This window comes from Hemitrygon akajei, chromosome 3 (genome assembly GCF_048418815.1).
Source record: "Hemitrygon akajei chromosome 3, sHemAka1.3, whole genome shotgun sequence".
Lineage (NCBI taxonomy): Eukaryota > Metazoa > Chordata > Chondrichthyes > Myliobatiformes > Dasyatidae > Hemitrygon > Hemitrygon akajei.
The window spans coordinates 181,812,103-181,823,736 of NC_133126.1; the positions used below are offsets into that span (position 1 = coordinate 181,812,103).

Consider the following 11,634-nt stretch of genomic DNA (forward strand, 5'->3'; position numbering starts at 1 on the left):
TTTATCTTCAGGACCCTTCATTCTATTAGTTTTCAGTTTAACATCTGCAAGTGATCCCTCTTTGTCAAAACAACATTTTTGTTTCTGTCCCTCCAAATCACCTCCTTGAATAACATCAGCGAGTTGTTTACCTTTAAATTCCAAAACAAACTGTAATTGATTCACAGGCACCTTGTTAACAAGCCATTGTTCCTTCAGCCTGGTTACTGCTTCTAAAACCAATCCAGACTTTAAATTTTCTTTATTCAATTTAGGAACAACACTTTTCCCTTAAATAATATTCACATCACCAGCTTTCATCTCCTCACTAACTTTTAACACCCCTTCTAACACAAACAACTGAGAATTCTCACTCTCCACTGGTACCAAGGTTAACCCTTTCTTCACTGAACCAAGTCCATCTGACCCAAAAGGACTGCATTCCTTTTCAACTAAATCAGATACCTCAGACTTTTCCTGAGATTCAATACTAGGTTCAGTATCATGTGCATCCACATCTTGAACACACTCAAATGGGACATCTACCTCTTCCAGGCTTTCCATACCAGTCCCTTTTTCAAATTCTAAGTTCCCCTGATCCTCCCAGTTACTCTCTGGGCAACTCCCATCCGGAGCATGGAGAACTGGATGGGAAATTACATTCAATATTTTGATCTTAGTTATTAGGTGGACCACAGGATGAAAAAATCACTTTCAACACATCTACCCATTAGCTAACCAAAATGAAACCAAGCCATTTCATCCTGTTTACTTAAATAAAGCATTTTTTTGATAAACAATGAGAGGGGAGAGTTGGTCAACACAACTTTATATTTTAGGGCAGTCAAATTTAAGTTCCAGATATTGAATCAATAGAGAAAATTGGGGCCTCGTCTCGAGATTTGATACCAAATTGGGGGGCCAGTGAATCGGGCTATAAGTCCATTATTTGTTCTGGTTGGGTGGGTAGCCAGATGGGAAACCAGCAAAGATGGATGTAGACAAACTTATAGAAAACCCAACTTTGAAGGCGCTAGAGAGTGCCAAAAAGACGGACTTGGTGAATATTGCGAAAGGTTTAAATCTCACAGAGGTGAAGTCGTCAATGAAAAAGTGGGAGATACAGAGGGCCATAGCCCAGTATTGTATATCCGAGGATGTGTTCACGCCGGGGGTATTGGAACTTATCCCTGAAAAGAAACCAGTTGCATTGGTGGTTCAGTGGTAGAATTCTCGCCTGCCATGCGAGAGGTCCGGGTTCAAATCCCGGATGAGCCCCCAATTTGTTACGTACCCTGTAATTGGGTGTCTTACCAGCAAAGTTAGAACTGTCCGTTGGAGTCTGGTACTATTTTCAAAACTGTGTTTATTAGGAAAATATACGAATCAAGATCAACAATGCAAATATACAGATAATACACATTAGCAATAACTAAACCTAAAAATGTGGGTATAATAATAATCAATAATAAACAAACTCTGTCGTTGTCTAGGGGATAAAGAATTATCATGGGAAAGTATAAAGTTCAGTTCAGTTCATGTAGGCTGAGGTACTTGTTGGTTCTTTTGTTGTAACCGTTGGAGGGAGAGAGAGAGAGAGAGGGGGCGAGCAAACAGTGACAGCTACAGTCATTCAAACCTTCCTTTACTTTCTTGATCCGTCGATGTGTTGTTGTGGCCATTCAGGTATGACCCCTCTGTCCTTTAGCTAGACCGTTCTTCTATGGTGGACTCATCACCCAGGCAAGGGTGGACACACACACAAGCCCCCACCGGCCTCGCTATAAACACTGTGAGTTAAAATTGACTGATCCTTCGTTCGGTCTCCGATGCCCCACACTTTTCTCGTGGGTTCCAACACCTAAACAGTGCTCACTAGTGTGTCTCTTGGTGCGTCTGAGGGGTGTCTCCCCAGACCTCACTTTTATCCCTACTCACAGGGTCTCAGGTGTCAATCAGTTTTGAATGGCTTAGCCCATCAAACCAGCCCACTCCGGCTGTCCACTGAGGAATTTTAATGAACAGAATAGTACCAAGTAAACAGCCCTCTCTGGAGCCGTAAGTCTTACAGGAGTCATAATATGGTCTCTCTCCCCTGGTGTTATCTCGCCCTTGTCTGAAGCAAATGTTCCAGTCCCAGTATGTTTTGTTCTATCTCTTTCTTTCTCATTAGCAGCCTGGCAACAGTAATGGTTTGTAATTCCCCAGGGGAGGGGGACATGGGCAACCTTGCACCCTTCTGCCCATCAGAGTTGTTCATCCTTCGTAACAGTTGTAACTCAGTTTTGGACACTGAGCAGCCATTTCCCCACTGAAGGTGAAAGAGTGTGGCATTTTCTAAAAGTACATTTGTTTGTTACAACCTATACTTAGCAGTAAATAGCAAAGATTTGTACAAATCAGAGAAAAAGCTCTTAATGCTCCAAACCCTCAAGTCCTCTCAGTTCCTTTTGAGTAAGTTCCAATAACTACACCTTTAATTTAACTGAATTCAATTCATTGTTAATAATTAATGAAAACTTGGCTTCTTTTGAAGTAGCTGATTTGCTTTTTCCGATAATGGGATACACTTATTTGCTTACTGGGTATTGAGCAAAATAAATGGATATTGGGAATTTTGTGAACTATTTAATTCAGAGAGCTGTTCTAAGCAGTTTGGAATTTTAATTTGTTTTTCAAATATTTAAGCCACAAGGCTTATATAAGGGTTTTTTTTGCCCGCGTTTAGTATCTGCTATCTTAGGCACTGGGGTAGACTGGTGAAAAGGTGACAGCTTTCAGCATTGTGCAATGGACAGAATTGCACTCGGTAGGACTCCAAAAAACTGCTTAGATTACAGAGCTGTTTCTTAAGCCAACTAACTGTCCACCTATGGGTAGCCTTTCCCTATTGCCACATCAAGGCTCTGCGCTGCAATGATAGAAATTTGTGGCATACAAAACCGGTTATTACATCGTGTTACATTAAGCTCTCAGAGAACCATAAGCTGCGTTGACTTGTTATTCCAGCAATTCTTCAGCAGGATAAAGATGCATATTGCTTTGCATACCTTCCTTTTACAAAGGCTACTTGCTCTATCTATGCCCCATATAATTATCCATCAAGGAACTCAGTCCACTCTGTATCAGAGATGTTCTCTATACACTATACACTATCTAACAATCTTAGTTTCTCTTGGTCTGTACAAATTCTTTCCTTGACTTTTCACTCATGAAAGAAAATTGAAATAGCTTTTTTCAAAAATGGATTTTTCAGCTGAGGATCTTGTCATCTTTCTTAATACTTGTGTCAAAGTGCATTATCTCAAGAATACACCTCCATTCTGATGACATAAAAAAACAAAACAAAAACAAGAGTAACAACTTTCATTTCCGCTGTACTATTTATTTAGATAAATATTCCAAAGGGATTAGTAAACAAATACAAGGAACACAATACAAGCTATGTGGGAGGGGAAAAGGAAGATTGAATGAATGTTTGATTGCTTGGAGATTAAAGGAAAACTGGAGGAGAGGTTTCAACAAAGAATGACAGGAAACGGAGCTGAGTAAATAAAGATTCTCCTGCCATGCTTTGCTCAGTTGAGGTACACTATACATTTTGTGTTGTTGTCAGGGTTATCCACTTTAGAGTATCCACAGAATGGGTAAACTGTAATATATGATTCACCTCCTGATGCCCAAAATATTTTCACCATAAAGCACAATCCCACGTCCGAATGAATGTGGTTCCAACAACACTGGAGAACTTCATACAGCCATTAAGATGAAACTATTCCTTCCTTTGAAAATCAATCTGTATAAAATATTTGGGTTATTGAAATGTTGTTTGGCAGTTTTTTTTCTGCTGATGTTATTTATGTGACAGGTCTGTTAATTGCAGATATGGTTAATCTATTGATTACTGGAAACATTCTTTACTCCTTTATTAGTCTTGGTGTTCACCCCCTTCCATGTCTACAAATTTAAAGATACACAAAATACCAAGCAATTACTTAACCAGGCTACTCTGATAGTATCCAGGCTCATAGCTTCTACCAGTGAGAAGGCCAAGAGTAGCAGCACCTGCCTTTTCTTTCCAGTTCATTTAGCAAGGTGACTTGGAAATATATCACTATTGGGTCTTAAATCTGGAACTTTGTGTCCAACAATACTGTGCAAGCTCTTTACCAGGAGACTGCAATGCTTCAAGAAAGTGGATCATTGTCAGTAAATGGTGGAATGGGCAGTAGATGCTGGAAACACTTTAGCCCAGATGCTGAAAATCAGGGGATTCCAACCGTTTTTTAATGCATGGACTAATACCATTAAGCAAGGGATCCCTTGCTCGAAATGTATAAGTATATAAATGGCAGTGAGATTGAGATGTTAATGTTCAAACTGCATCTGATCTACAGTGGTGTCAATGTCTCGTCCTGGGCCCATCATATCAATATAATCATGAAGAAGTCATGCCAATGGCTCCACTTTGTTAGGAGTTTGAGAAGATTAGTTCTGTTTCCAAACATTTTTGAAAATTTCCATAGATGTACAGTGGGGAGTATTCTGACTGACTGGCTTCATAACAGCCTGGTAAGGAGTCTCCAAAGCTCAGGATTGAAAGAGGCTCTGGAGGGTTGTCGACTCAGCTAGCTCCATCACAAGCACAACCCTCCCCACCATTGAGAACATCTTCAAGTGGCTATGCCTCAAGATGGTGACATCCATCGTAAGGACCCTTGACTCCAGAAGCAGCTACTTCCCATCTGCCATCAATTTTCTGAATGGTGCATGAACACGACTATCTTATTAATCCTCTTCTTTGCACTATTTATTTTGTTTTTATAGTAATTTTATGTCTTTGCACTGTACTGCTACCACAAAACCACACATTTCATGTTTTATAAGACAGTGACAATAAACCTGATTGTGATCCTAATTCTGATTCTGCTGAGCAATTCCACGCAGAGACGAATAACTTAGAAATAACTCACAGATTTCAGGTTGTATTAGGCCAGTCTTATTAAGGAGTGCCAAAGACATTTCCTAGAGAAGACACAAAGAAGGCTACAGTAGATTTCAGGACCACAAAAGATAAACAAATATACTTTTTCCCTTTATTACGGAAAATTATAGTTTGGCCAAGGCACTGGAATGTCTGAAAGGAAAGCCAAGATTTTCTTTGACTTGGCTTCAGAGAATATAGACAAAGCAAAATATACACCTTAATGTGGAAAGGGAGTCTATTCCCAGCATGTTACACAGGTCGGAAACAGAACCAGAAATGCTAGAAGAGCTCAGCCAACGTTGGAGGAAAGCCATTGACAGGAGTCTGAAATATCTCTTTCCACAGACGCTGCCTGACTGTCTGAGTGTTTCTAGCATTTCTGGTTTTCTTTTAGATGCCAACACCCATAAGTTTGTTTTCTGTATTGAGTGGGAATACTTAATCGCACTATAAGAAAATAAATTTAAAAAGCCTTATTGATCGAACAGGCAACTTTTAAATCTATTCATGGCTTGTTTAGTAATACTATAAGGTTATATTAAATTTCTCTCCTTTCACCTAAGCCTATGTTCTCTAGTTCTCGATTCTCCAAACTTGGGGAAAAAAGATTATGCACAATCACCCTATGTATGACTTTATAGACCTCTGTTATATCACCCCTCATTCTCTGACACTCGAACGAATAAAATACCAATTTGTTCATCCTTTCTGTATATGTCAGTCTCTCAAATTCCAGTGAAATCCTTGTGAATCTCTTGTGCACTTTTTCCAGATTAATGCAATCTTTCTTACTTCTTATTTTAATAAGTCTGTCAACTATAGTTCTGTGAAGAAGTCTTAGGCACATATATATAGCCAGAGTGCATAAGAATTTACATAGTTCTTTATTTGTCAATGTGAAGCAGAGAGAGAGCTTATACCGATGTTTGTAATGGCGAAGGAAGGGTGCAGTGGAAGAGGTGTGGGGCAGGTGGCAGAGAAGGACAGTACGGGGTGTTGGCACATTTGCTGACACACCCTGTTATGAAATTATTTTTGCAGCATCTGTACAATTCAATAATTAAAATGACTACAGTACTGTTCACCTGCCCTAGGCATGCTAGCTATATATACTGTAGGTACTGTATGTGTCTAAGACTTTTCAACAGTACTGTACATCAAGAAGGCAGGTTATAATTAATCCACTGCTTATGAAACAGTGGCTTGGGGTTTCACGTCCCTTCTTCTTCCTGTTTACTGTGCAATTCACTATACGTGAAGGGATTGAATGAAAGCTGAAAGAAATAAAATGCATTCCCTTTTCAACCCTCACAAAGGGTGTGATCATCCCCACCACCCCTCACACAGGGTGTGATCATCTCCACCACCCCTCACGCAGGGTGTGATCATCCCCATCACCCCTCACGCAGGGTGTGACCATCCCCACCACCCCTCACGCAGGGTGTGATCATCCCCACCACCCCTCACGCAGGGTGTGATCATCCCCATCACCCCTCACGAAGGGTGAGATCATTCCCACCACCCCTCACGCAGTGTGTGATCATCCCCACCACCCCTCACGCAGGGTGAGATCATCTCACTTCACCCCTCATGCAGGGTGTGATCATCCCCATCACCCCTCACGCAGGGTGAGATCATCTCACTTCACCCCTCACGCAGGGTGTGATCATCCCCACCACCCCTCACGCAGTGTGTGATCATCCCCACCACCCCTCACACAGGGTGAGATCATCTCACTTCACCCCTCACGCAGGGTGTGATCATCCCCACCACCCCTCACGCAGGGTGTAATCATCCCCATCACCCCTCACGCAGGGTGAGATCATCTGACTTCACCCCTCACGCAGTGTGTGATCATCCCCATCACCCCTCATGCAGGGTGAGATCATCTCACTTCACCCCTCATGCAGGGTGTGATCATCCCCACCACCCCTCACGCAGGGTGAGATCATCTCACTTCACCCCTCACGCAGGGTGTGATCATCCCCACCACCCCTCACGCAGTGTGTGATCATCCCCACCGCCCCTCACGCAGGGTGAGATCATCTCACTTCACCCCTCACGCAGTGTGTGATCATCCCCATCACCCCTCACGCAGGGTGAGATCATCTCACTTCACCCCTCACGCAGGGTGTGATCATCCCCATCACCCCTCACGCAGGGTGAGATCATCTCACTTCACCCCTCACGCAGGGTGTGATCATCCCCACCACCCCTCACGCAGTGTGTGATCATCCCCATCACCCCTCACGCAGGGTGAGATCATCTCACTTCACCCCTCACGCAGGGTGTGATCATCCCCATCACCCCTCACGCAGGGTGTGATCATCCCCACCACCCCTCACGCAGAGTGAGATCATCTCACTTCACCCCTCACGCAGGGTGTGATCATCCCCACCACCCCTCACGCAGGGTGTGATCATCCCCATCACCCCTCACGCAGTGTGTGATCATCCCCACCACCCCTCACGCAGCGTGTGATCATCCCCATCACCCCTCACGCAGGGTGAGATCATCTCACTTCACCCCTTACAGAGGCTTAGATAATCTCCCATGACACGCTACACAGGCTTAGGTGATCTTTACTGGTTTTACCAATGAAGTGCATACAAAAAGGAGTCCCTTTGATACAACACACACACAGAATGCTGGAGGTACATTCAAGATGAGTCCCTTTGGTTATGTTGAGCTGAAACCTCCTAGTTATGCACATCAATTTCTCACTAATGGTGATAATATAACCTGAAGTTTTTACTATATATTGGTAGTTGTTGGACTAAGTTCTAAAGTAGACACCATTGATCGTCAGCATCAGGGCATTCTTTTGCCCTTGTCTCTGTAGTTGGACTTGAAGCTACTGATTCAGAAGGAAGAACAACACTGAAATATGGTTGTAACAGAACTTTTCATTGTAAACCTAATCAGAAACCCTGTTAATATTTCTAATCGGTCTTTGTTGGAGCAGTAAGTGTAAAAATGTATCATATATTTATAAAATGTGCAGATCTTTCTAAAATCTGTATCATTTCACATTCAACTTTTTTTTATGGTTAGATTAACCTGAGGAATTATTGAGCAATCAGAATTGATGTGAAGTATGGGGTGGCATCATGTACATAATTTATTCTTTGCCCTGGAGGAAATAAAAAAAAACCTTTTGATCCTAAGAATCATCAAATTGTACAGAAGTATTTTGCTTGTCTGGACCTCTGCACAATTGACAGTTAAAATGCAGGAAAATTAATAGTTTCAGAAATTCATGGCAGAAGTTCAATAATTTTATAACTATTATAGCAGCCAAAACAAAGACACACAGAGTTATCTTTGTATCAGGAGGTTCCAGTGAAAATACTTACATCTGCCACCAATCATTTACAGAGAATGACAGTTTAGAGCTTCTACACTATACAAAAAACTCAGCCATTTAGGAACCTGCATTCAGGAGTTTCTGCAGGATTAGCAGAATCTTGGAGAATTGATAGAAAAATGATGATAATTGGGAAAATCTGACAGGATTTCACAGCCAAAAATCAGACAACAATTAGGTAATATAATTATTTAGACTGTAACCAAACTCTCTCTAATGCAGGGGTTCCTGACTTTTTCTTATGCCTTTTTCTTATACCATTAAGCAAGGGGTCTATTGACCTCACCTGCTTTAATAGGTGAGATGCAGATGGTGCAGGAGAACTTAGAACAAAGCATGAGTTGAGAAGGTGCAGACAAATAATACAAAGAACACAGTAGAGCCAATTGTTGAGCAAGCATTTAGTTGAATATTCTTGAATGCCTGACACAAGAGTCTTCTTGGCCATAAGAGCGTTCAGTGATCATGCTTGATTACTCAATGTCTGTGGTCCACTCTGGTCATGGATTGGAACCTCCCTTCTCCGTGACAGGGCAGTTTGTATTACAAAGTTGCTGTGACTTTAGTGCAGCTGCTGCTTTCGTGTGTCTGCTATTGGGAATTAATCTTGCCTTGCTGCACATTGCTCGAAAATGATTGGTAGTCTGCTCATGATTTTCCATTTGTCAGGCAGGACCTTACAGACAGAACCTCTAAAGTGCTGATTCGGAATATTAATGATATGCTCCATAGTGATTCTTTCTGCTGAGTGAAACTCATTGCATCCACATTCTGATGCGTCAATTGGACTCATGGCTATAAATTCTATTCCTTGTCTATTCTTCTAATACAAGATATAAGGCTGAGAGACATAATAACTGCAAAGATGTCTCTTTTTATTACATTGAAGTGTCAATTTTCTTTTTTGCCTTCCCTTGTTTACAGATAAAGTAACAAGAAATGATTCTAGAATTTAAAGGAAGCTAGTCTCAGTACAGTGACCTTGAAATGGTTAGATTGTCATTGAAGCCCATCCGCTGAGGAAATCTGCTATTCCTCTCCACTCTGGCCCATATTTGACCCCAAACCCACATATGTGGTGATTTAGAATTGCTTCCTCCGTTCAGGGACGATTAAGAATGGGCAAAAATGACATTACCAATAATGTTCCTATCCTCTGTGGTAATTGCTTTATGAGCTGCACCACGGTGAATGAATAATTTATAATAAAATAAATGATGATTATTGTGCTGGATGCTTGCTAGGGTACTGTACAGCAGTGAACATTATTGTAAGGCTTTTGCTGAGATTGTACACAGCAGATAGGGTAGCACACTAGCAAAGTTAGTCAAGGTATTGTCTAACAGCTCTAGCAACCTTGTTTCAATCTAGACCTCCAGTGGCGAGTGGAACTTGCAGGTTCTCACTGTGAGTCTTTTAGTTCCCTCCTGCTTCCCAAAGACGTGCATCTCAGTATATTAGATTTAGATTGTGAGGACACTCAGTCCTCATTTATTGTCATTTAGTAATGCATGCATTAAGAAATGATACAATGTTCCTCCAGAGTGATATCACAAAAACACAAGACAGACCAAGACTAACTTGCAAAAACCACATAATTATAACATATAGTTACAACAGTGCAAAGCAATGCTGTAATTCGATACGGGCAGACCATGGACATGGTAAAAAAAAGTCTCAAAGTCCTCGATAGCCCATCACCTCACGTAGACGGTAGAGGGAAGAAAAACTCTTCCTGCCATGAACCTCCAGCGCCGCAAAGCTTCCCGATGCAGCCTCTGGAAGCATCCGACCACAGCCAACTCTGAGTCCGTCCGAAAACGTCGAGCCTCCAACCAGTCCTCCGAGCACCGAGCACCATCTCTGCCGAGCACTTCGACCTCGGCCCCGGCTGCCAAGCAACAGGCGAAGCCGAGGATTCGGGGCCTTCCTCTCCGAAGATGTTTCAATCGCACAGTAGCAGCAGCAGTGAAACAGGCATGTCAGAAGTTTCACCAGATGTTCCTCCGTGCTTCTCACGTCCGTCCCCATCAAATCAGGATTGTGCACAGCCCCTACATTCAGGTAACAGATATTCATTCCTGGAGTGGCCGCACGCGCTGCCCTCGTGCCGCCATTTTCATAGGAATTGGCTACTGTGAATTTCTCCTTGTTCTTAGACACTGTTACTGACTCTGGAGGTGAACATGGCTGGGAAAAGATTACAAGGAAAATTAGTGAGCTAGTGCAGATTCAATGGGCCAAAAATTCCCCATTGTTTGTTATAACATAAATAAATAAATAGATGTAGAATGAAGCAAGACCAGAGACGAGTAGTAAAACCAAACTAATTACACTGGACAACAAAGAGTTTGTTTCTTCAAATACTTTTGGGTGTATCTTATGGATTTTGGGCTGCTGATCAAGAAAATCACCATGAAAAGGCAAAGAATCTTCAATGGTTTTTAATTCGGAGCAAGAAGGGTGCATGCGAACGGCTGATTTTTTGGAGCGAAGGGAATTTTTTACTACTTGGGGTAAAAGAGAGGCGAGACTGTGCAGGCGCGTGACGTCAGCCAGAAGATTGTGAAAGGTTTAAAAACAAGACCACCATATCCAGCGGATAGCGTTTGGAGTGGACAGCTGAGTGAGAGGCAGCAGAGTGATAGGGCTTTGGCTCAATGGGCTTAGGCGGTAATGGGATGAGGCGAAGTAGGTTTAACTGTGTTATTTGCGGAAAGGGGGAACTATGTGTGCGAGGCCAGTTTTCTGCGCTTGCTGTCAGATGTGGGAGGTTCTGGAGTCTCCCAGCCCCCCCCCCCACCCCAAGATGGCCATATCTGCACACGGTGTGTCAAGCTGCAGCTCCTGAGGGACCGAATTAGGGAACTGGAGATGCAGCTATATGACCTTCGCCTAGTCAGGGAGAGCAAGGAGGTGATAGAGAGGAGTTTTAAGCAGGTGGTCACACTGGGGCCACAGGAGACAGACAAGTGGGTCACAGTCAGGAGGGTGAAGGGGAAGAGTCAGGTACCAGAGAGTACCCCTGTGGCTGTACTAGTCAGGGATACTATTACAGCTGCAGAAAGGGTGGATAATGTAGCAGGATCCTCTTTTGAGTCAGTATGGGTGGAAGTCAGGAACAGGAAGGGAGCAGTTACTCTACTGGGGGTATTCTATAGGCCCCCTGGTAGCAGCAGAGATACCGAGGAGCAGATTGGGAGGCAGATTTTGGAAAGGTGCAAAAATAACAGGGTTGTTATCATGGGTGACTTTAACTTCCCTAATATTGATTGGCACTTGATTAGTTCCAAGGGTTTAG

General features: G+C 42.6%; 1 non-coding gene across 1 annotated transcript; it reads left to right on the plus strand.

The window, feature by feature from the left end:
* The first annotated feature begins 1,186 nt into the window (after positions 1-1,186).
* On the plus strand, positions 1,187-1,267 carry trnag-gcc (transfer RNA glycine (anticodon GCC)). Its single transcript has one exon. It is a non-coding gene; the product is annotated as a tRNA-Gly (tRNA).
* Positions 1,268-11,634: the final 10,367 nt, after the last annotated feature.